We start from the raw sequence: 23,005 nt of genomic DNA on the forward strand, positions 1-23,005 counted from the left end.
CTTTCAGATTGCAGCATCTCCTGTTTCCAGCAAAGGTCTTTGAGGGGTGAAATAATGAGGGATGAAGATGCAACGGATGCATCTAGCGTTACAGAGAAGTGCTCCCCTGAGCGGGCAGGACATGTACAAGTACAGGCAGAGGGCAAACTGCCTCTGAACTCACACACATGACTGCAGAAAAAAACAGATCTTAATACTGCTTCACGTTCATACGAGCGATACAAAGACATCATAGCTAGAATGTCTTAAATTGAAACCATAATAAAGTGATTTAATTACCCACTTTTATCTGAGGTTGATTGTTTGCACCTCTGTTCAGAGAAAAGTCACCTCGACTTCGTATAACAAACCCAATGACATGAAGCAGTACTGTAGTGTACTAGAGTCTATTTTGTATGTGACTTCCTACACAATAATCAGGTGTACTAATATCATTACACCTCGGGGAAATCAGGCTTTTTGTTCTCGCTTTCTCTGTAAGAGGATTTTCGAATAAACTCTGAAAGGGAACGTGGAGGTTATCAGATGACTGCAGTGATTCTCCTGCGAGAATTTCCAGTCAACTGACTCCTAATGAGTTTTCTGCAGAAACAATTAGATATCAGCCATGCACGACGTAAGAAACTGGGCATCATGCCACATTGATTCTGTGCAACAATTCACAGTCATTACATTTCTGATAAATCTCATTCTTTTGTTACGCACACAAATAATGGGATAGCTTATCGGACATTATCTGGCATTTTTGTATCCATGACACGAAGCAAATGAAGGTGTTCAAATAATGGCCGCCGTTTATTAATCACAGCTCCATATCAGTTTGATGCTGAAATATTATAAGTTGGAAGCATATGGGCTTTTTCACATGCCAACATCCCCTGATACTTTTATCTTTTCTTTGCTCCTGCTCTGTTTGTTCTGTCTTCTCTGGCTCTTCTGGTGCCCTATAAAAGCTGATATCACTCAGAAATGTAGACGATGTTTATGGCTCCCTTGCTTTTTAAATCAGCCACCGTAAGAAGCTAAAAGGCTCATAGGAACATTTGTTTTGCTACAGAAGGTTTGCTTCTAAAAGAGACAGCAAATTCACCCAAGGAGCTTGCAAACTGACAGGCAGCATTTATGCAATTACTGTACCACCATGTCGTTTCAGCATGATGTGTTCCCTGAAATCATTCATAAAAAAGAAACTGCATTTCAGCAAAAAATGTACAAATAACATAAAAATGTATGGAGTGTCTAGCTGCAGTGTGTTTGAAGGTCAGGTCTTTTCCTTTATTGTGGTAGTACAAAGGAAGCTATCTTAGTGAAGACTTTGTCACTCAGAGCCAAATCAATATTCTTTGACATTTGTAGTGAGGTGCAGGGCAGCAGGGGTGAGGCTAGAGCAGAGAGTGTACAAAGCATGGGCTTTGGAGAGCGCTGACAGGCCCCGGTGTGACCATTAGCTTTGAGAGACACCCTGCGGGGCTCGAGGGGAGGGAGGTTGGCGAAGGCACTGCGGGCTTTTTATTTAGGAAACACGCCAGGAGACCCAGATGAATAACTCAGCGAGGGAACGGAGGATAATGGTAGGTTTCAGTTAATGCAGTATTCAACAGGCATAGACAAAACACGGCTTAGCACTGCATTTGAATTGAGGGCAAATGACCATATTTTCCGCGCCACACTCCCCTGGCTCACATCTACACGGGATGATCTGGTGTAAACTGTCAGATATACGAGTTGTTCGTACTGTTATATAAGCACACAGGGAAATGAATTCATGCTTTGTTTTGACTCCATCAGTCTCTGAAACAATGTGACACAATTAATGACGCCTTTACAGTAAACTTCACAGTGATGGAAAACAAAACATATTAGTTGAATAGAGCTAAGAAAAAACACCCATCTGTAAATTCAATTTGAAGTTTATTGTCTTGACTTTTGTGTCAAATAATGGATTTTGCTTTGTTTGTGCTACAATAGGGGCCAAGCTTTTGAACTTATCTTTTCTCCCAGACAAGTATTGACGGGTTCACATTTAAAACTCATTTAGAAACAATGAATCTGTGATGAATGTAGCAACAATAGACACGACTGCTGTTTCCTGCAATAAAATCAGCATAATTGGATGTTGGGTCGTAGATAACAAGACAAATTACACTATTTTTTAGGAAGGTGGACAGTTATACAATTTAAAGTAATATAGTATGCCTCCTAACATTTGCATTTTGAAGAAAGGTCCGTTTCATCACGTTGACGATGATGATGCAAAGACACGACATTTGGAAAAGTCTTTGTTCTCAGTGAGTCTGATTCTCCCTCAGAAAATGACTTTTTCTCTTCATACCTGCTGTGTGTAATTCAAGAGAGAGAAAACAGCGAGTGTGATTCATGGATCAGAATATTGATTTCAGCTGAACGAGGTTTCATCATAGTTATCATGCGTGACGTGTCTCTGTGAGCCGGTTTACTGTGGAGACGGCCGACCCCTCCTCAGGGACCGCCCCCCTAACAGGTACTATGAAATAATGAGGGATTGAGCCACTGGATCAATAATTGAACAGTTTTTTTCTCATGTGCTGTCGTCGTCTGACTGCAAAAACGTTCCTGTATTAACATGTTGCAGTGATAATGCTGTCAGTTTATTCCTCCCACTGTAAACCGACCACAGGGCAGCCGCAGGGCAGCAACACATGAGATGAATACATTTCTATTTAATGCAGTCTACACACCTATAAACTACTGAGTCACCTACAGTGACCTGTAAACCCATGCTGGTTCAGTTCTATTTACCAGCACTTGCACAAAGATTACATCCAAACAGATATTTTGTATCACTTTGTACAAGTTATTTGTTTTCAAATGGATCCAATTATTTGTGTGCAAGACTGTTGAGGCTACAATATTTCACTCTCGCCAGTGAAACCCAGGAGATAATCAATAAGACATGCCAAACAATAGTACACAATGATTTGAGTTTAATACCCTTGGCTCGAGAATCACTAATGTTCCTGTTGCAGAAAATCGATCTCCTCCACACCGTAGCGGCTCTAACTGAAACGCGGAGGAGTGAAAGTACATCAAACACATGCAGTGCTCACAGTGTGCTGCACAGCATGACATCAGTATGTTACACACACTGTGTCATTTAGTGTCTGTCGGGTAGTCATGCTGTGAAAAACAGAAAACAACACGATGAACAAAGAATCTATCGTATGTTGGTACAGTATGGCACTTCAATCAGTTTACTATAGTGTCCAACACTTGGTTGGCAGTACATTTGTGTTGCAGTTTGACCAAACAACACACTAGGGACATGTGGTGCTTTGCTTCAAACCATTTAAATCGTGACTCAAACAACATCTGCAATTTAAGCTTTAATTGAGTTTCAATCTACCTATTTGAAAACCCACCTATGGTGCTGCTTGTGTTCATGTATTGGGCTGCATACACAGTCACGAACCACACATGTATATATACATACAAACAATCCGTTTACTTGATATATTGTTAATACGACATGCTACTGGCCTAACTCAATTGATGTTGATTGGTTAGCGCACTACTTTGGCGCAGACTAGTATGTCTTGACAACTTGGATGGATTCTGATTACTTTAATGACCCATTACTTTTTATCTAGTGACTCAAGCAGGCACAGCTCCCTCGCATCCATTAAAATATCTCAAAATATAGTGGATGAATATTAGTGCGTACTTTGTACAGATATTCATGTTTCCCAGAAGATGACTCCTGATTACTTTCATGGTCACTTCTGAGGTTGACTTTTTATGATTCGCCAAAAATGTCTCACGATCATGGTTTATGAATTTGTTTGAATAAATAATGACATTTTGGCCTTCAGCTGTATGTTAGCATGCTGACACACTAAAATAGTGAACGTGATAAAATGTAAATATATATATAATAAATCTGTAAACTTTAACCATTTGCTCCTACACATTAGAATTGTCATTGCGGGCATGTTTTGCATGATGACATTAGCTTAGCCTAAATACAGCTTCATAGATCTGCCAGCATGTTTGTATACTCTTGTTGTTCTAAATCCTATTCTCCCTTGTTGTTTCAACCTGAATTTAACATCTTAACAAGGACTAACAAGCTTAAACTACATTACTAAACTACATCTTTTGCATTACTTTACACCCTGTAGAAATACTTATATTTACTATCCCTATTTGGGATGATTTCCGCAGTCACAAAAACATTTTCAGAGGCTTCAATGTTTGCATTGTTAATTCTCCATCGTCTGGTTTATTTACATTATTAATGCCATGGAGATAGTCACTGTACGTTGGCTGACAGTCAAAGGCTGCTCTGTGAATTCTCCGAATTGGGGCTACATTTCATATTCTCTCAGATGAAATCATACAGTACTACACTGTAGCCTAGCACACTGGCAGAGTTAGGACAAACTTGTGAAATAATGTGGAAAAGGTTTTCTCTGAGAGTTAAGTGTAGAGGCCAATGTGTAATTAATTAACCATGTCCCAGAGGCAGAAAATGACAGCCACATTTTAGGGCTTCTATTACAGGGTGTTGAGTTGCAAGCCTCAGGGGGGGCTGCCACATCTATTAGGAATCTCCCCCCCCCCCCCCCCCCAAAATCAGATACATGATAAATATTCAATGACACATGGGCTTATGGGTAACAACGGGCTCCGTTTCCCTGAACTTGATGGAAGAAGGGCTTGACGGAGCAACGTAATACAGATCCTCAAACCAAAGCGCAAGTCTGCATCAACACCCCCTCGGGATTCACCCTCTGATCTCCAAAACCGTAGACGCCAGTGTCAGTAAACGATCCCTGCAGCACACTCCTCTCCTTACAGGTAAAAGCACGCTGCAGGACCAACCCAAATTCACAAAGAGAGAGGGAAGTGTGATGTTATGAAAGCATATTTAATGTTAAAAACACTTTCATGCTCTGGTATCATCGACTGTAACCTTTGTTTGTCTGTCTCCTGTGCCTCAGAGGGTTAACGCTCGCTGTGTTTGCTTTTGCAGTTACTGAAGTCACTCCCTGACAGCGTGATCAATAGAGCAGATTACTTCACACTGTCAGCTATCACCTTTCTCTCAGAGCAGGGTACAGTATATGAGCTCCAGCGATGGAGAGTGCAAGCTGTTTGTGTTGGCATGAAATGTTATAAATGATGTTTTTGGCAAATAAATCATTGTAAACCTTTAAGGCATCACGAAACAAAACATCCAATTAAATGTAAATAACCTCTTTCAATACACCTCGGCATACTCAGAGGTGTTCGCTGTGAAGCCGATTAACTGTAAATCATTGCCTCACATCAGCATATTGAACAAAGAGTTATGGTAATGAGGCTTCTCAGCCTGTGACCTTAATTAAGTCATCAGACTCGGCTACTTGACCAGCGGTCAGGATGCTCTGTCACACCGGCCTGCAGCTCTAACAGGAACAAAACCAGCTTCTACTGGAGGACATCACAGCTCTGCGTCTTTACAGGACAGCATATGAATGCACACTGGCTTTCAGTTACTCTGTGTCCAAGAAATTAGGTTTATGTTCTTTTAGTTTATTGTGACAAATGTGACAATGTTTTTCATTGCCAATGTTTTACAACCCTCTTGAACAAGAGATCTTAAGTACACATCTCTAGCTGATTTAAATCATTTATTCCATTCCTCAAAAGATGAAACGTCTTTACTCTAAGCAAAGCAACCACATTATTGTTTCAATGCATTTCAGAATGTACTTCATTAAGTGAACGCATCACGGTTCTTTTGGTCTCTAATCCAGTTGTTGCTGGTTCCTCTTGTAACATTCAGCTCCGTTAAAACCACACCTAAACAAGCGATGTTTATAATATAATAAAAAAATGTTACAGTCATCACATCACAGTTGTTTATTTAGCTTTTTGTCTTTTATCTTTGAGCTTGGAAATAAAGCTGACAAAGGTGCTTTTAGCCACGAGGTTTGGGCAAGAATAACAACACATACTGTTCCTACATTTTAAACCAAAACAACAATCCTGTGAATGCCTAAACATAACCATAGACATGTTGATCATCGTGTAAAGGTGTACTTTGTTGGGAAAATGTTTTGCCACTTTTGAAAATAAAACATACATGGAAAATGCATCTCATCATGTCAATAAAAATAGGAATTGGGCCGGTTTTACATTTTCCTTGAGATACAATTACTGTTGCAAATCAGAAGTACACAAACACAATTTGAAGGAGACAGATTTTAGACATAAAAGTAGGAAATTATGAATTTAGCACTGATCTGATTATTTAAATCAAAGCAGCTTTGGAGCATTATATATTAGTGAAAAGGGATATTCATATCAGTGCTGCAGCATAGTCTCATACACAGGTGTGTTGTTCACTCAGTGTTGTTCTACCCAATGACAGCAAAATTAGCATTTGCCGGCGGCTCAGCTTCATGACGCACAAACTCAATTTAGTTTTCAATCTTCCAGAGACTGATTGCTGAAACAAAGCACAAGAGATAAAGGGAAACCGTATTTGTAATGACTCTGCATAGTCTTGAAAGTGAATTAGTGCCGTATGATTCGATTGGCCATCGGGGCTCAGGGATTCGTGGGTAGACGGCATTGACTCTCAACCAAAAGGTTCAGACATTAAAACTCAGCGGACACACTGCTGCTCACACATTAAGAGACCTGGTACTCATACAACATGCCCTAATCCTATTAAAATAGATCGCTTACATACTGTATAACACCAAGTCAATAGAGATACATGTAATCTCATTGGCTCTGAAAAAGAAGGATTGCCCTAAAGATACTTAAGGTGGTATTAATTTCATTCTATTGATGGGGCCCAGGGAAGGCAATGAGGCTGATACTGTGTCTCTGGTGGGACATTTGACAGAGGGAAACGGATCACATGAATACTTCATGGGCTTTGGGTGCTTATTCCCACACATCCACAACCTGTTTGTCCGGATGGAAGAGTCATGTTTTAATTGACAAAGAGTGCAGACATTTTAAGACATTTTATTTGTTAAAAAAAGAATCTCACTGTGCTTCAAAGTGTTCCTGCTTTTAGAAAATGATCACGTCTGGCATGTTGACACCACCATTAATATCGACAAACCACAGCTATCTCCATGGCAACAGTTGACTGTACAGAAAACTGGTTACAAGTAGTCACGGAAATGTCTGATTGAATATCAATAACTGATCTGATTTAACGCAGCACACACTGATAATGATCCCTCGTATTTACACTGATGCTTTACACTGAGAGCAGAAGATATCACACAAACCATCAACCCTCTGACTTTACATCATTATAGTGAGAAATTAACTAACTTACACATCATTATAGTTAGAAATAAACTCACTCACACATCATTATAGTGAGAAATCAACTCACTCAGTTTCATGGGAGCTTGTCAGCTTTGCCCTAATTAATATCCGAGAGCAGTGCCTTGAGAGAAGTGTTGCCACGGTTAACCATGTTAATGAGTTCTGCCTCCCTTTCCGAATTGGCACTGTAAGTTTGATTTCATTTAGAAAATGATTACAGCTTAGTGGAGTCAGTATCTGCATCAACAGGGAGATACAGCTTCACCATGACAGGGTAATGATACAGTATAAGAACAATGTGAAACGGAAACTACCCGTACACTAACAGATCATAACATCAGGTGTCACTCACATGCTGACTGCTGAGTCTGACTGCTGTCATGATGCTGCAGCTGACAACCGGTGGAACAAGGTGGTTTTACTAGAAGTCTCTGCAGAGGAATACATGCCTTTGCTACCTTTCACATTGAAGATTGCATGGTATAAAGCAGGGGTGTCAAACTCAAGGCCCGGGGGCCAAATCCGGCCCGCGACTTCATTTTATATGGCCCCACAAGAGCTTGCAAAGAATATAATATGTTTGTTATACGGTTACATGGCGATTTACAGAAGCACGTTGCCCATACATGGAGCACAATGCATCTCAAATTTGACTTTTTTCTTCTAAATATGCCTTTTTTTTCCGGAATTTGCCCTTTTCTCAGAATTGACTTTTTGTTCAAAATGTTACTTTAGTTTTCAAAATGTCACTTTTTTTGCTTTTATTTTAAAATCATTTTGTGACATTCTCACTGAAGAGACTTGCAATTATTTGCCCTAGACTTCTGCTTTCAGACCGAGTTAATGATGAAGTTATTACCCTATCCGATAATAATCAAATGCAAAGGCAATAATGTAATATAATACGTTATTTGATATATATTAAATATTTATATATGTATTTTGATATAGTCTTAAAGTTTCAACCCGCCCTTTGAGTGCAACCATAATACGAATGTGGCCCGTGATGAAATTGAGTTTGACCCCCTTGGTATAAAGGATTATTTGACATTACATGTATGTAGATACTTTATACTTATGGCAACTTAAATAGAAGCTTCATTATCTTAGTCATCTGAAATATGATGTACAACTTGACTTAAACTTAGAGAATTAATAAGCTAACTCTTTTATAACCCAACTGCCATTCAGTAGAAATTATATTAATCTTTAGTCAGAAGATCTCTTAATTGGATTACTTATAGTTTAAGGAGTTTAAGTCATAGTTAGACTTCGCTATTCTAACAATATCAATAAGGTTACAATAAGCTAATAATATTTATGGTAAAGTCTTTTGTTTCATGTTGAGTTTTTAGGATGTTTACTAAGTGAGCATTTATTGCAATCATATACTTACACTTCATCTTTTATCCCTTTTTATGAATTAAAGTTTGTACAGTGTATTAAGGTAATATGCATTTAATGCTTGTATTTACATTACCATACAATCATATTAAAAAAATACAAAAAAATATATGAATGAACATCAAACAATCAATGTCCCAGTAGGTCCAACCTTATCACATGGTCTTAATCAACAAATGTGGTTTCATCGCATCCCATTGTGCCTAACTAGCTTTTAATTATATTTTGTATTTGTAAACTTTAAAATATGCTTTTTATAAGCTCCATCCACTGATGAGCACACCAATTTGATATAGTTGGAAGTAGCAGGTTCTGCAAAGGGATCGTGGTTTGAGATGGTTTTGTTAAAAATGTTGTTTTGATGAATTCATTTATTACTTACAATGTCCAGAAAGAAAATGTTTAATTCCTGATTGTAAGACACCAGAGACAAAATGATAACCAAAAACAAAGTTAAAATAATAAATAACTTATGAGTTATCACTAGTTTTGGACTGCTCTCATGCTAATTCATGATTTATCAGGAATGAGCCATAAAGAAAGTGAAATCAACTAATCCTTACCTTCATTATTTTTGAATCTCCCAGTCTGATAACTCGCCATTATCTGCTGTACAGTCCTCAGTTAATGATTCATCAATTATAAGATATAATGCGTTCCTCAAATTGTCTTAGAAGCTACTTGCCTGTATGCCTTACTGTAAGTTTTACCCATTAACAGTAATAATAACGATCTCCTGTTATTAAGTGAATTGCGGTTGTAAGAACTTGAAAACACTGTAATGTGGGAGGACGTGGAGATTGGTATCCGGTTATATGGTTCTGCATGTTTAATCACAAAAAAGTAATAGTGTTAAAATCTCCAGAAATAGCTATTAGGTGGACATATAATTTAATTAAATACCAAATGATGTACAGCCTAAAACGTGAATCTGTAAGAAAAGTGAATAAAATGTGCGTTGGGGAAACTGCCTCAGTGAGATTGAGATATAATCTCTGAGGAAGTACGAACAGTGTGATGAAGTGTCGACGTGCTGGATGTTGCATAAACCCTCAGAGATTGCAGGAGCTGCCTTTTTCCCATTACATCCAGTGAAGCATCAAATGGATCTCAGTGTGCCACAAAGCGATCCCTCAGTGGGTGTGAATGCAGATGATATTGAACATCAACAGTTTTCTATGCGTATGAACAACACAGGAGCTGTTTTAATCTATTTGAAGAGTACTCCAGTTTGTGCTTGACCTTTAAGAGCTTTGTCCGACCGTCGAGCTGACTATTATGTGCGGCTCTGCTCCAGCAGACAGAGTGACATTCAGCCACTCGAGAGGGAAAAACAAACCGAATATATGTCTGAATGTATGTGGCTCCTGACGTTTGAAATGTACAACAAAAACGAGACAAAGTGCACAACAAAATGACAGAAAATTGCTTGTTTTCCATCCGCTTTGAAGCGAGGCAGAGGGTGAAGACCGACAGTTGCTGGCTTTCATCTGCAGGAGAACATATGCTTTTGAAAATAATTGTTTCTCACTAAACTAAAGAACCTTACACTTTTATTGTGTGGTGCGACAGGCAGGGAAAGTGGGAGGAAAAGCTGCTGCAGTGTCAAGAATAGATTAAGTGTTTAGTCATGATTGTTGGAATATTTCCAACAATGCACAAATCACAGAATGTGTTATAATGAATGAGCTATATTAGAGGAAATAAAGGTTCTTTTAAAGTGAATTTCAACCATCAGAGGGATACTGGTGTTGGTCTGAGGGATACTTATTAAATGTAAAATATCACTTCTAAAAGCCAATGCGCATGGAAAGTATGTCGGTTATTTAGGACTAAATAGTATTTCTGCTTCTCCTTATAATGATGATAAATATTACCTGGACTTAGGTCTCCTCATCTCCACTCTCACTGGGGATTACAAATACAATCAGATTCATCCTGGGACTTCTGCCCTTTGGAGTGCAGACGCAGGTAATTGCAATCAGTTTGTACAAAATTTGCGAAGTTAATTGCTCGCTTCAAGGGTTATTTGGTAACTCCGTAAAGTCTTGAGTTCACAGAACCAGGACTTGAATGGAGAGCCAATTTATTTCCTTCTATGTAGAGAGAAAAAGAGCCACAATAAGTAGATCATTATTCCACCATGGAAAGAATCTACTGCCTTGACTTAAACCCAGAAGCCAATAATGATGATGGAGATCAGAAAGATGTATATTGTGAACTTGTGAATTATACTGTATATAGCTCACATTATGACTTTCAACCCCAAGCATTTCTTTGTGCTCGTGACTTTCCTAGAAAACCTCAATTAAACAGAGGATGTATTATTCTGGTACAAGAATGGCAAAGTGTATTCTTCATAAGCACTTTAAAATGTAAATGACTTCTTAACGCTGTTCTTTTCACTTGGAGAGTTTAATGGTGTGAAGAAAAACACTGCCTTATTTCCATACAGCAGAAGAAAATGAATCGTGCTGCTGCTTTATTCTCTTCACCCTGCGGAAAGACGACTATGTGCCATTGCCCTTGACCTATTAATGCAAAACAATGACAATATTCTGAATTAAAATCCTGATGTTGGAGGGCATAACATACCATAATATACTAATATAATTCCCCGCACAATTCACTATTTCCAACCTTAGAAAAGCAGGTTAGAACAGTTTTGTGCAGTCTGCCCTGGATTGTGTTAAGGATTAAAGAGGACGTTTGACACATTTTTTATTGTGGCTCAATGCTGAAAGAATCCCCAGATCCTTTTTCAAAGTAATTCTCCAAAAAACCTTTACTGGGTATTGGAAAATTGTATTTCTCACAGTGGGGATTCGGAGTCAAAAGAGAACTACTGACTACTGACTACAGACAGATACTGTAGATATGCTATACCACTTTGACTCTAATATACTGCATGTATCTATTGAAACTCTACCTATAGTGTCATCTTTTATTTATATTAGTACTCTACAATGACATGAAATGAAATGTACCTCACAGTGTTTTACGATTTTGAAATAGAAGTCTTCATATCAGCCATATATCTTGGTCGTACACACACAGTGAGCAGTGATGGCAGTGCATCATTTCTCTGCACTGTCATGGGGGTGTTGTAAAATTCAATGACCATTTTACCTATCCCATATTGTTGTCTTGTGTTTAGAATAAATTTTTACTCTTTAAACTGTAATCCTTTTTTATTGTAGCGTTTTAGCCTTAAGCTTAAAGGTCATCTATTATGCAAAATCCACTTTTTCATGTCTTTTATACATCAACATGTGTCCCCTCTGTGTAAAGAGATTCTGAAAGTTTCAGGAACAAATATTTGCTCTCTTTTTTTCTTGATCCATTTATATAAAGACCTGTCTGAAAATGAGCTGATCAGATTTTGGCCACTTTGTGATGTCATAACGATTTTTTGACTTGTGTAACCATTAGCCAATAACCAACCAAGGTAACACCCCCCCACCTTATCACCTGAATCTCCTCCTAGAGCACCATTGTGTTATTTTTAACCAAATATCTCTCAGAGGGGCGTGGGGAGGGGCTCCTTATTTTCATTTGAAGTAACAGACAGAGAATCAGCACTTTTGAAACAGGGCTGAAACAGAGAGGATTATGGGATGCTACATTGCATGATCTGTTTGGTATTTGGAGCCAAACACTTCAGAGACATGTTTTGTATATATCTGAGACCTATAATATATTGATGAAAAACAGTATCATAGGGGACCTTTTAATGCCCACTGTCTCAAAGTGCAGCCTCACATAACTACCGTAATTTTCGGACTATAAGCCGCGCCTTTTTTCCCATTTTTCGACGCTGCGGCTTATATAACAGTGCGGCTAATCTATGGATTTTTACAGCTAACGGCCACTAGGGGACCTCCTAAATCTATGGATTTTACAGGTTACAGTCCACCACCTTTAACTCTGGGCTCTATGGCCGGTCCGCACCCCCCACCTTTAAGCGGCGGGCTCCAGCAGGAAAAGCTGGAGGCCGGAAAAGAGTGAGACAGTTAGCGCGCAAAAGTAAAAGTGGAACCGAGAGTGGTACGAGAGACAGAACGAGAGCAAGACAGACAGACATTACGAGAGCGAGACAGTTTGTCCCCGTACCACTGGTTGAAAACCACTGCTGTAGATCACTGCCGGTACGTGCGCTGGGAGCGCACCGTTTAAGTTTGAAAGTTGAAAAGTTTGTGTGTCTGAAACGCTATGTGATACAGTACAGTTTACACAGCACATGTTCTGTAGCTACTATTGCACTAAATGGTAACACTTGAATACGTTATGCAAATATGCAACTTGTTTGTTGAAATGTTAATAAATGGGAGCTTCCTCAAACAGCCATGTCTTTCCCGACAATCCCCTCTGTGCACGAACCCTTACATATGTTAATTAAACATTAAAACACCTGCTGCTTATAGTCCAGTGCGGCTTATATATGTACACATCATTCAATTTAGCTGCTGCGGCTTATATTCAGGTGCGCCTTATAGTCCGAAAATTACGGTAGTAGACCTTTTGCTGTTTGATGCCCAGTGATTTTCATTTGACTTTTCTCATTTCTTCTTTTGCTTCAGGCTGTCTCCTTTGTATTCCAGACATACATTGCTATGAGAGGGTTGAGTCTAAAGAGAGAAGTAGATTCTGATTCTGAATTGTGTCTACACTTTTGCAGGATTGGTCTGGATAACCAATGGGAACAATCAAAGCCTATGCTAGGGTAGAAAACAACGCTGTCTGAAAAGCTCAGCAGGATCATCACTTTGAGTCCTTATCTCTCACAGAGAGGGAGAAAAAGGTAGATGGAGGCATTTATCTCTGAGAGGATTTCTGCTTTGATACTCCTGGGCAATAAAACTGTCCCCAGTCTTCAAAGAGACAATACAGTATGTGTAGAACATATTCTGTCAGCAGGAAGCCTAAAAACCTTCATACAGGCTTTGTCTGTCGCACTCACTTAGTATCTTTAATTGTTTCCCTGATCACGGAAAAAGTAAGCGAGATTCTACGATCCATTACCCTCATTGTTGTATTCAGGAATGATCCTGAACAGGTATTTTAGTAATGTCCGGAAGAGAGAGGAAGCATTGTCGCAAATCAATCATTGCCATTCTTTCTAAACAGATTCACTTTTCAGGGAACAAAGGAAAGGAGAGCCGATCGCAGGTTTGGCACACAATGTGATGAAGGGCAGATATTCAAGAAACACACATTAGCTTTAGGTTAGCTAATTACTTTTCAAATTGACCCATTTATCTTCATCTGAAAGGCTTCTAGATAAGACCGCTATATTACTTAGCAGTGCTGAAAACCTTTTGTTATGGGTGGACAATGCATGGATCTACTTTGACTGTGAAAACATATTAAACTTGTATGAGATTAAAGCATAAGGAGACTGTAAGCTGTCAACAATGGGCACATAACATTACAGCTTTACATCATGTCCAACTGTGTCAAGCTTTTAAATATACTGTATACATGTAAATGTAGATTTTGTTAAACATATCTTGTGTCGAAAATCCTCTTAATATGTGTTACAAGTGTAACACTAAATGGAAGTTGTGCACAGTCTTTTTTTTTATACCTTTTTTCTAAGGCAGATTCTCCCTGCCTCCAGTCTTTGTAATAAGCCAGGTTTAACTTTACAATCCCAACTATCGTGTTTTTCAAAGGGCAGCATTTTCATTTCAGGGAAAAATCAAACATGTCACAAATAGCACGCATTCATTTTGATCATTAGAAAATGTATTACTCTTCATTTATTTATCAGAAGCCAGTCGATACTAAGTTGTTCAGACATGATAACAAACTGAATATGTTGTAAATGTAATTGGACATTGAGGATGATCAGGAAAAGTCTGCTGAAGCTTCATTGCCACAGCACTCTGAACATTTACATCCATTATTTCCCTGTGGTGCTGATACATTATTACAGTAACACACAAATAACAATGAGCAGAAACAAATCTGCACCTACAGAAGCGCTAGAGCTCCGGTTTAGAGCCGGCCTGGAGCTTGACATGAACCGTGCCAATTGTGGAGACAGGCTCATTAAAGGCTGCCTCCCCTTGTGTGACAGCAGCCATTTGTTTAAGAGCCTATCTCCTCTCTAGCCAACCCAGATGCGATAAGTCAAAGCATGAGAGCGCTCGCAGAGACACCTGACAAATGACGGTGTGTACCTGCCTCACATCCTATAGCAGCATCTCTTTGGAAGAGTAATGTCCAAGAGGAATCAATTTCCTGCAATGAATCTCAGCCCAGACAACAATCTGCAATTTGTTTGTGAATATGTGCACACACATATGGTCTGACACGAAGTCAACCATAGACGGACAAAGAATTTAATATGTGCAACAGATGTCAGTCAGATTATGCCATTCAATAAAGCATATCTACTGATATATCACTGAAAATATATTTGTTATTCAAAAACCAAATAGTTGTAGATCGGACATTTTTATTATTTTGCTTTGGCTCAATGCCTTAAATTTGTTGACAAACAATATTCTCCGTTAATGTCTCCCTCGCGCCGCAGACGGAACCGGTGGAATCTAGGAATGGAATGGAATTGACTCAACACCAAAAAAAGTTTACACCCAAGCAAACTCTGAGGATCACATTGTCGGGAAGCTTCACATTAAATATAGAAATATGTCTGAAATTAAAAATTAAAAAGTCTCCTCTAACATGTGATAAGTTTAAAGCCACAGAACAGTCTACTAAATGGACCTGGAGATGAGAGTGTTATTTTAATTGCTGTACAGACATAGAAAATTAACTTTAATGGTTAGTCTTAAAGAAATGTGTCCAATTACGGACAAATCTCATCTCCTGAATGCGATTGTGTGAACTGTTCGAAAGCTACAATGGCTTGAGGTGCAAACCGGTTAAATATGTTGTTATAGCCTTAACACTGGTAAGAGAATACAACTTGTTCTTTAAAATTAAAATAAATTGCCACAGGTACCAAGTCTCCTTGTATAAACTAGCAATGAAACTTCAGTAGGTCTTAATATTGTATGCACAGAAAAACACCATATTGCCCTTTCATATTTTTCATTCTCCTGAGAACTTTTTTCAACGTGACCTTCTCTATTAATTGGTTCTATTTATTCTGACAAAGAAATCCACACAGAATGAGTGTTCTAAAATAGTCTGAGGCAAACAAAGATTACTAACCTTCTGTTTCATTTGATTATACTACAGGCCTTTTTATGGCATTCTTTTAGACACAAATATCACAGTGATATTACATGTGGTGTGAAACAACACCATATCTCACTTACTTTAGAAGGTAACTCATGCCCATACTGTAGTATTTGGAGTATGCACATTTGGCAGCTGTTAGTCATACAAGTCAGCAGATATGGTCAAATAAATGAACAAAATCATGAAGCCTAAAGTGGAATTTCAGCTCCATATTTTTTTATGATCTCCACATTTATACCTATATCTTCATGTAGGGGCTCTCAGCTGTAAAATGGGGCATTTATCACACCTCATTGACCCTCAAAATGCTTTTGCTTCTAAAGGGCCATTTTAACCATCCTTCATATACCTTATGTCATGGATCCTTGAGCCTCGAAATGGTCTCCAACCTGGAAAAAATTCCAATGAAGAAATTCTTATAACACACTTCTTTAAACTGGAACATACTATATGAATGAGACTATGTATGATACTCACCTTGCCTATTCTCTTTAATAAGACATTAATCATGTGTAGGAGCTGTGAAGGGTTAAGCGGCTGCAGCAGTGCACTGTCTGTATTTCATTTCCATTAAAGCAGTCTCCCTCTGGCTGTATCGAGTGTCTGCTGCTCAGGATGTGGTGCAACAATTAATCCTCAGATTGATTCACTTCCTATTGAATTGCCCCCAAACTGAAGCTGTAATTCAACCTGTCCTTGTTAATCCTAGACTCTGCCTCACTCACACAACTTTAAAAAGGGAACGAGACATATAGCAACTCGTTATCCATCAATTTCAAACTCAATTAAAATCCGTTTTGTGGTACGGCGCAGAGTAACCGACATGCTAGTAGCAGTTAGGTGTATTCAGTTAGATGTTCTTTGTTTGAGGAGGGAGCTGTAAACTGAACTCAAATATTGACACTCGAAACAGATATAAGTGTAATGTTTATTTACTATTAGCCCCAGAACAGTCTGATAGAAAGTTCAATACCATTACAGTATGTGTGTCTGTTAAATACTGTGTAATGCTACAGTACAGCTAGGGTATGTTAGCTTATTAATAAGACTGAAAATAGCTAGCATGTATACAAAAAGTAATTCATTTCACCTACCGGCACCTTGTAAAATCACTAACTAAAAAGTAATATATTTCTTCTTGTGTAAAAAGTAGCCTACAAGTTGAGGTTTCACTGGGGGTTATGGGCTGGACTGTTTTCCTGTAGGTTGTTTTCTTTTTCTTTGTACAAATATAACAGAAAATATACTAATTTTAAATGAATGAACTTAAGATGTACCAGTAGTTGGAATTTGTTATCTTTGTTTCCAGTCGTTATGCTAAGCCAAGCTAATCATCATCTGGCTCCAGTCTCATATTTATGGCGCATATACAATTAAAGAAATATATTATTTCTATTTCTGGTTGTTTCTAAATGTAGTATTTGAAGCAGTACATCAACATAAATTCAAGAAGATATAGAAATAATATTGAGAATGGTGCAAGGGACAAAATGTCTGAAATGTCTTCTAGAAGAAATAAGTAAACTATATACATTTTATAGTTAAATAAAACAGAATGTTAATTCAATAATGTACAGTACAGGTAATAATGCTTATGGTAATATATAAATATGTGGACTGTACACAGATGTTTGTAAGTCTAATTGCCTGTGGGATAAAACTGTCTCTCGTGGTCTTGGTCCTGATGCAGCAGTATCGTCAGCAAGATTGCAGCAGGAAGTACAGTTTGATACTGTTTACCTTTTGTTTGTAATATTTTGGGTGATGAACAATACAACACCTGCAGTAGCTGTACAGAGTGTCTGCTGCTGACACGTAGAAGTGATCAGCAGTGGAGGAGCTGCCTTTTAATCCTCCCTTTGTTTGAAACTGAAAGGGATCCAAGGAGCAGTGAAAGATAATGTGATGACAATGTTCAAGGTGAAGTAAACAATCACATGTCTTTTGTTCTATCAAGGCAACAAATATTGAGCTGCTTTTCAGCTCTGTAGCTGCAGGATTTAAAGTGTGCTGCAGTCTTGGATTGCCTCTGATCACGTTTCCACTGCTAAAGTGTTGGAGCAGCATTTTTCAGAGTGAGATTTCATACCACTGAGGGAGATAATATATTTATATTAAAAGGCTCTCAAGTGCAATCAATCTTTCCTTGGGGACATGAAAAAGAAGCTTAATAAGTTTTATCAGCAGCAGCTTTTTGTGCCCCATAGAGCTGCAGTTCATTATTATTATAGTGCAGCACTATAGGGCTCAAGGGGCCACTTTGAAATGGTGAGAACAAATATTTCACAACTGGGACATTTGTGTGGGATTCAGACGGCCAGATAGTTTAAACCACTGACTTCTGGGGACAGTAGTGCAACATGAGAAGGTAACAATACTAATCCGCTTCAAAGGCATGTGTGCTTGTCACAAGTCCTTTAAAATCTCGCTCTAGCAGTCAGAAAGTGCCGGAGGGGAAACTACTAGCTGCACTTTGATCTTGCCAGGTCTATAACTTTTGATAAGAGCTTCTGAAACAAATGAGGAAAACATTGTCATTCAAGAAGCAAGCTTAGCTGCAAGGCCTGTTAATTAATATAAATCGCTGGAAGCCAAAACTGCAATGGAAGAGGTTGATAATTATATATCTTCCTTGTTTGTTTTCTCCTTATGTTTGGCAAAGATTTAAAAGAAAACATGTTTTTGCCAAGGGTAAATCTGAACTGTCTGAACTCTACTTTTCTCAAAGAAATTGTCAGATGAAATGGAATAAGAATTAATATAGATATTATCAAAACATTAGATGGATACACTGTAGCTCCAATGCAGCATTTATGTCCCATGCATCAGAGGTGAGAAATATTTAATGTACTATCCATTAACAACCCTCATCTTCCTCAGAATTTCCTTGATTTTTTATGTGCAATGCTTTAATAAATTGTCTCCTGTCTGCGGTCCAGGAAAAGCTTTAAGAATTACAAGATTGCAATTTGTACGGATTCATGTATTATGTGACAAATTACAACTCTTTGTAGCTTTTGTTTAATCCCTCAATGAAACTGCTGAGCAATTCATCTTAAAATATTTGAATACATAGTGTGAAACTGAGAGCTGCTTATTTCTTCATTACCGTTGACTCATAACTTTGTAAGCAGGTAATCCTCAGCAGAGGTAAATATAGGAATTTTAAATATCACCTGCGTCCGGTTCTACCTGTTAGTTAAGAGATGACAGCTCGTGTTGATTCTGAGAACATATTCCTCTGTCCTCTGTGATTGGTGTAACCATCTATGGCTTTTCTTTGGCTACAAACCTCTTCTCAGCCAGTCACAGTATCTCACCCTAAGATTGTAGCCTTGAGGCAACCATTTATAAAAGGTACTCTTACATCCTGCGAGGTGTCCGTCAGATAAAGAACTGCAGTAGAGCCACAGCTTTAAAGAGTTTCCATCGCTGTAACAATAAAGAGCTTTTTGGATTATTCTAGTGGGAATACCAAATAAAGCATGTGCTATAAATAATGTGGTAACTGCCTCAACCAATTTAAGAGGAAAACAAAACTGGCATTGAAGTGACATTCCCCAACCACGCTGTAACCTGAAAATGAGCAGGAGAGGCTGTGAGAACATTAACAGCTCATTCTGCCCGTGATAATGAGAGCCCGTTGAGTCAATCAGCACAAAGATAACATGCCCGGGGGGGGCTCCTGTGGAGGCACCCTGTGACTACTGAGCCCCAAACCCTAATACTGCGGAGTTGTGGACTTATTTAAATGAGATGGATGTTCCTTTCATGCCACATAGCAGTCCTCACACATTTGCACACACATTTGCACAATGGTTTGAGACGCTCTTTGGGGTGTTTTGTTCACATGCTCGCATTCTGGGTACAGTTTGGAGTCATTTCCTGCTGCTGTTTGCACAGCGAAGCGCTTCAGGGTGCGCTCAGAAGGTTTTGTTGGAAAGCTTACAGTAGGCTATATCCGTCTTATTGAGAGGGAGCTAGGTACTGTTACTGCCTTAACTCGCACTTAAATATTAAATTGTTTTTGAATGCAGGACATTGCATTTGGTTCTTGGCAATAATGAATTTTACATGATCAATTACAGCCAGTGTAGACTCCCTAATACTGTATATGCTAAACCGACAATTCAAAACATTTTAATTTGAAATATTATCAATAAATAGCTGCTTTTTAAACTAACCCTAACGCAAAAGGTCTTCAGCAATGGACAGATTGTAAGACGACATGTCCCAGGACACAGACATTTAAATGCCCCCATCCCTCCATCCCTCCTGCATAGGAACCCAGACGGAAACAGATACAAACAAATATCCCTCATGTAGTTTTATAATCTGTCTCTAGTCGTTTTGTGTCTTCGTAGCCCCTTGTGTCTTTATGGTTGTTTTGCGTGTGTTTTATTGCATGTTCTTTTTTTTAAAGATTGCATCTCCTTGTTGTAATTTAGTGTCTTTTTTCTGTTGCTAAGCATCTTTCTGCAGTCTTTTATGCATCCCATTTTAGTTATAATTGGCCTCTTTTTAGTAACTTTGCAGCATATTTCCTATTTCCTTGCAGTCTTCATGCAGCAGTCATTTTCTGTCTCCTAGTCGACCTTTTGATGGGTAGGAGTTTTCAAATTGCTCTCTCTCTCTTCGGACCACTGGAGTTAAATGAAAATCATTTATCCATGTCTTCCCACGGATACCAATAAATAAAGATATTTGAACTTTAGTTTTGCGCTTGGGATCATAGCTATAATGTTTTTATTGTTACTGGAAATCTCTCTTGAAGATCCTGTTTTATTTTACAGTTCTGATGCGGCACATATCAATGTGCAAAGCTCATATAAGAGTGATGCGGATACAATAGGAGACAACTAACTGTGAACATGAGACGCATCAGTCTCTGATCAATAATGAGCTTATGACAGTGATGGACTGCAGGAATTGCAGAGAAATTGGAGAGACAAATGGTCCGGAGCTCGAAATACACAGCCCCACCCTGTTTCAAGGTCACTGCTTTGTAGCTTAATGTGAAATGACTATTGCTGCCAGGAAGATTTACAAAAGTGAATTCGACCCAATAAAGGTTCACAAGTTACAAAGAATGTTTTACAAGTATAGTTCATAGCTTGTTGCTAGTTGTAAAAAACATGCAATAATCTTTTGTGTTTTTGGTTCTTATTCAAACGGTGGCCGTATTCATTTATATCAAGCTACTTAAAAACATTTGATGGCAGATATAGCAGTAAAAGAGTCAAGCAAAGAAAAGTCCTCAATTTGCATCTCCAGTTGTAGATTAAAATCGGTTCACTCAGCCCGCATTTAAAGTACAACTTGAGTAATGAACCAATATCTGATGGCCATGTTGCACACTCAAAGCGCTGCTATTTGCCTTCCTCTAGTACTACAGTATATTGCTCCTATTTTCTTTACGATACTAAATGAAGTGCTTCATTTGTTTACAGTGCTGGAGGCCAGGATGGGTGGTTGGTGGAGAAACCTCAGGACTGTGTCCAGAGACCAGGATTTGCATCCTTCAGAAACACTTTGGTTAAGGTTAGTGAAAGATGGTGGCTGTGGTTGAATGTTAATAGGCACGTAATGATTTGTGTTTCAAGTCGCTGCAGACTTTGTCTGTAGTTAACCAAGACCATCATCTCTCCTAACCTCAACCAAGTGCTGTGAGAGACTTAATTCAGCCATAAAAAGTAGAATAACGCTGAAGTCACTACAAGCAGATATTGCATTGCAAGGTTGTTTATCTGGTGTTTAACAAAAACATGTGTCAATAAATATTTTACTGATACGTTCATTATTAATATTTTTGCAACTTGACAGAAACATTCATTAAATCATGCTGCGGGTTGAAAGCGTTTTCCTCCAGATGGTTATGTCTGTGGTGCAAATGTATAGTGATACATTAAAGGCACAAACTAGAGCTCCATGCAGCCTGTAGTCTATCATGTCTGTTTTTTTAAATCATTAAAAAACATAAAATGCCAAATTGTGATATTGTTGGCCCGAGTGTTTGCGCATTAACTCATAAATCCGCAGCGTCTAAATGATTATTTTTTGCATCAGTTAAAAGGATAAACATTATTATTCCACAAGCGTTTCTCCTGCTCCATCTGCCGTTGTGAGGAGATGTGAATGCTTCATTAGAGTTGGAGGCATCCTCCTTCTGTTTTACTGTATGTTGTAAAGCATCAAGCAGATTTCCTCCAACGCTCTTCCAGGTGGCACATAAAGTAAAACATCAAATAGAGGCTGCTCGCCCTGTCTGTGATCGTTTTATTGATGCTAAAATGCTAAAAGTAGCATATTTAAGCACTGACAAAAGCTATGATACTAAACAGTTGATTACACTGTAATTAGCACATCATCTGAATGAAAGCCTCTTACTTCTGTTAGCCTGAAACCAGATCAAGTTTAATGGATGTTTCTGCAGCTCTGCTTGTGTCAAGCTTAGTGCCCCAGTCTCATTGCACTCTCTAGCCCCTCTAAGGATCTACTGTTAAGGCATCCTATTGCCTGAACTACATTGTTATCCCAGGGGAGGCAGAACAACAATGATTTGGCTTCAGTCTGGGCAGGTTTGTAAACACCACAGCATACAAAACAAAGCTAAAAAATCAATACCTATAGCATGGCACGGTCACGCTGCCAATTTGTCTCTGGTGCTCACACTGAGTTGTTCCTTAAGTGGACTAAACCTTGAATTACAGAAATAAAGGCATGGTTGATTCCTCGCTTGCCACAGAGGAATACAGGCTATAATGCTTACCGCTTTAAAATAAGACTTGACTAAAGTGGCTTTCTGAATGAAACCCATATTTGTGTTCAAGGAAAAGGTGGGGCTGTAATCTCACCGCAAGCCTGGAACCAATAGAATATGTTAAACACAAACTACTGGAATGAAAACACACACACAGAACATTTCATTCCCCTGTCTCTATTCCACCAGGTACAATGACAGGCTTCACATAAAATACATGATTTTTTACTCTGGGAGAAAAAGCAAGTAGAGTACAGTATGTGACAAGGAAAAATAGCACACTCTAAGAATAGCATTTTGGGCTGGATG

General features: G+C 38.6%; 1 long non-coding RNA gene across 1 annotated transcript in view; it reads left to right on the forward strand.

The window, feature by feature from the left end:
- The window catches only part of LOC307039908, a 60,158-nt gene extending 38,431 nt beyond the window's left edge, over window positions 1-21,727 (forward strand). Inside the window, exon 3 of the long non-coding RNA XR_013808359.1 lies at window positions 21,387-21,727. This is a non-coding gene — a long non-coding RNA (uncharacterized lncRNA). The remainder of the gene's footprint in view (window positions 1-21,386) is intronic.
- The last annotated feature ends 1,278 nt before the right edge of the window (window positions 21,728-23,005 follow it).

This window comes from Notothenia rossii (genome assembly GCF_949606895.1).
Source record: "Notothenia rossii genome assembly, chromosome: 5".
NCBI lineage: Eukaryota > Metazoa > Chordata > Actinopteri > Perciformes > Nototheniidae > Notothenia > Notothenia rossii.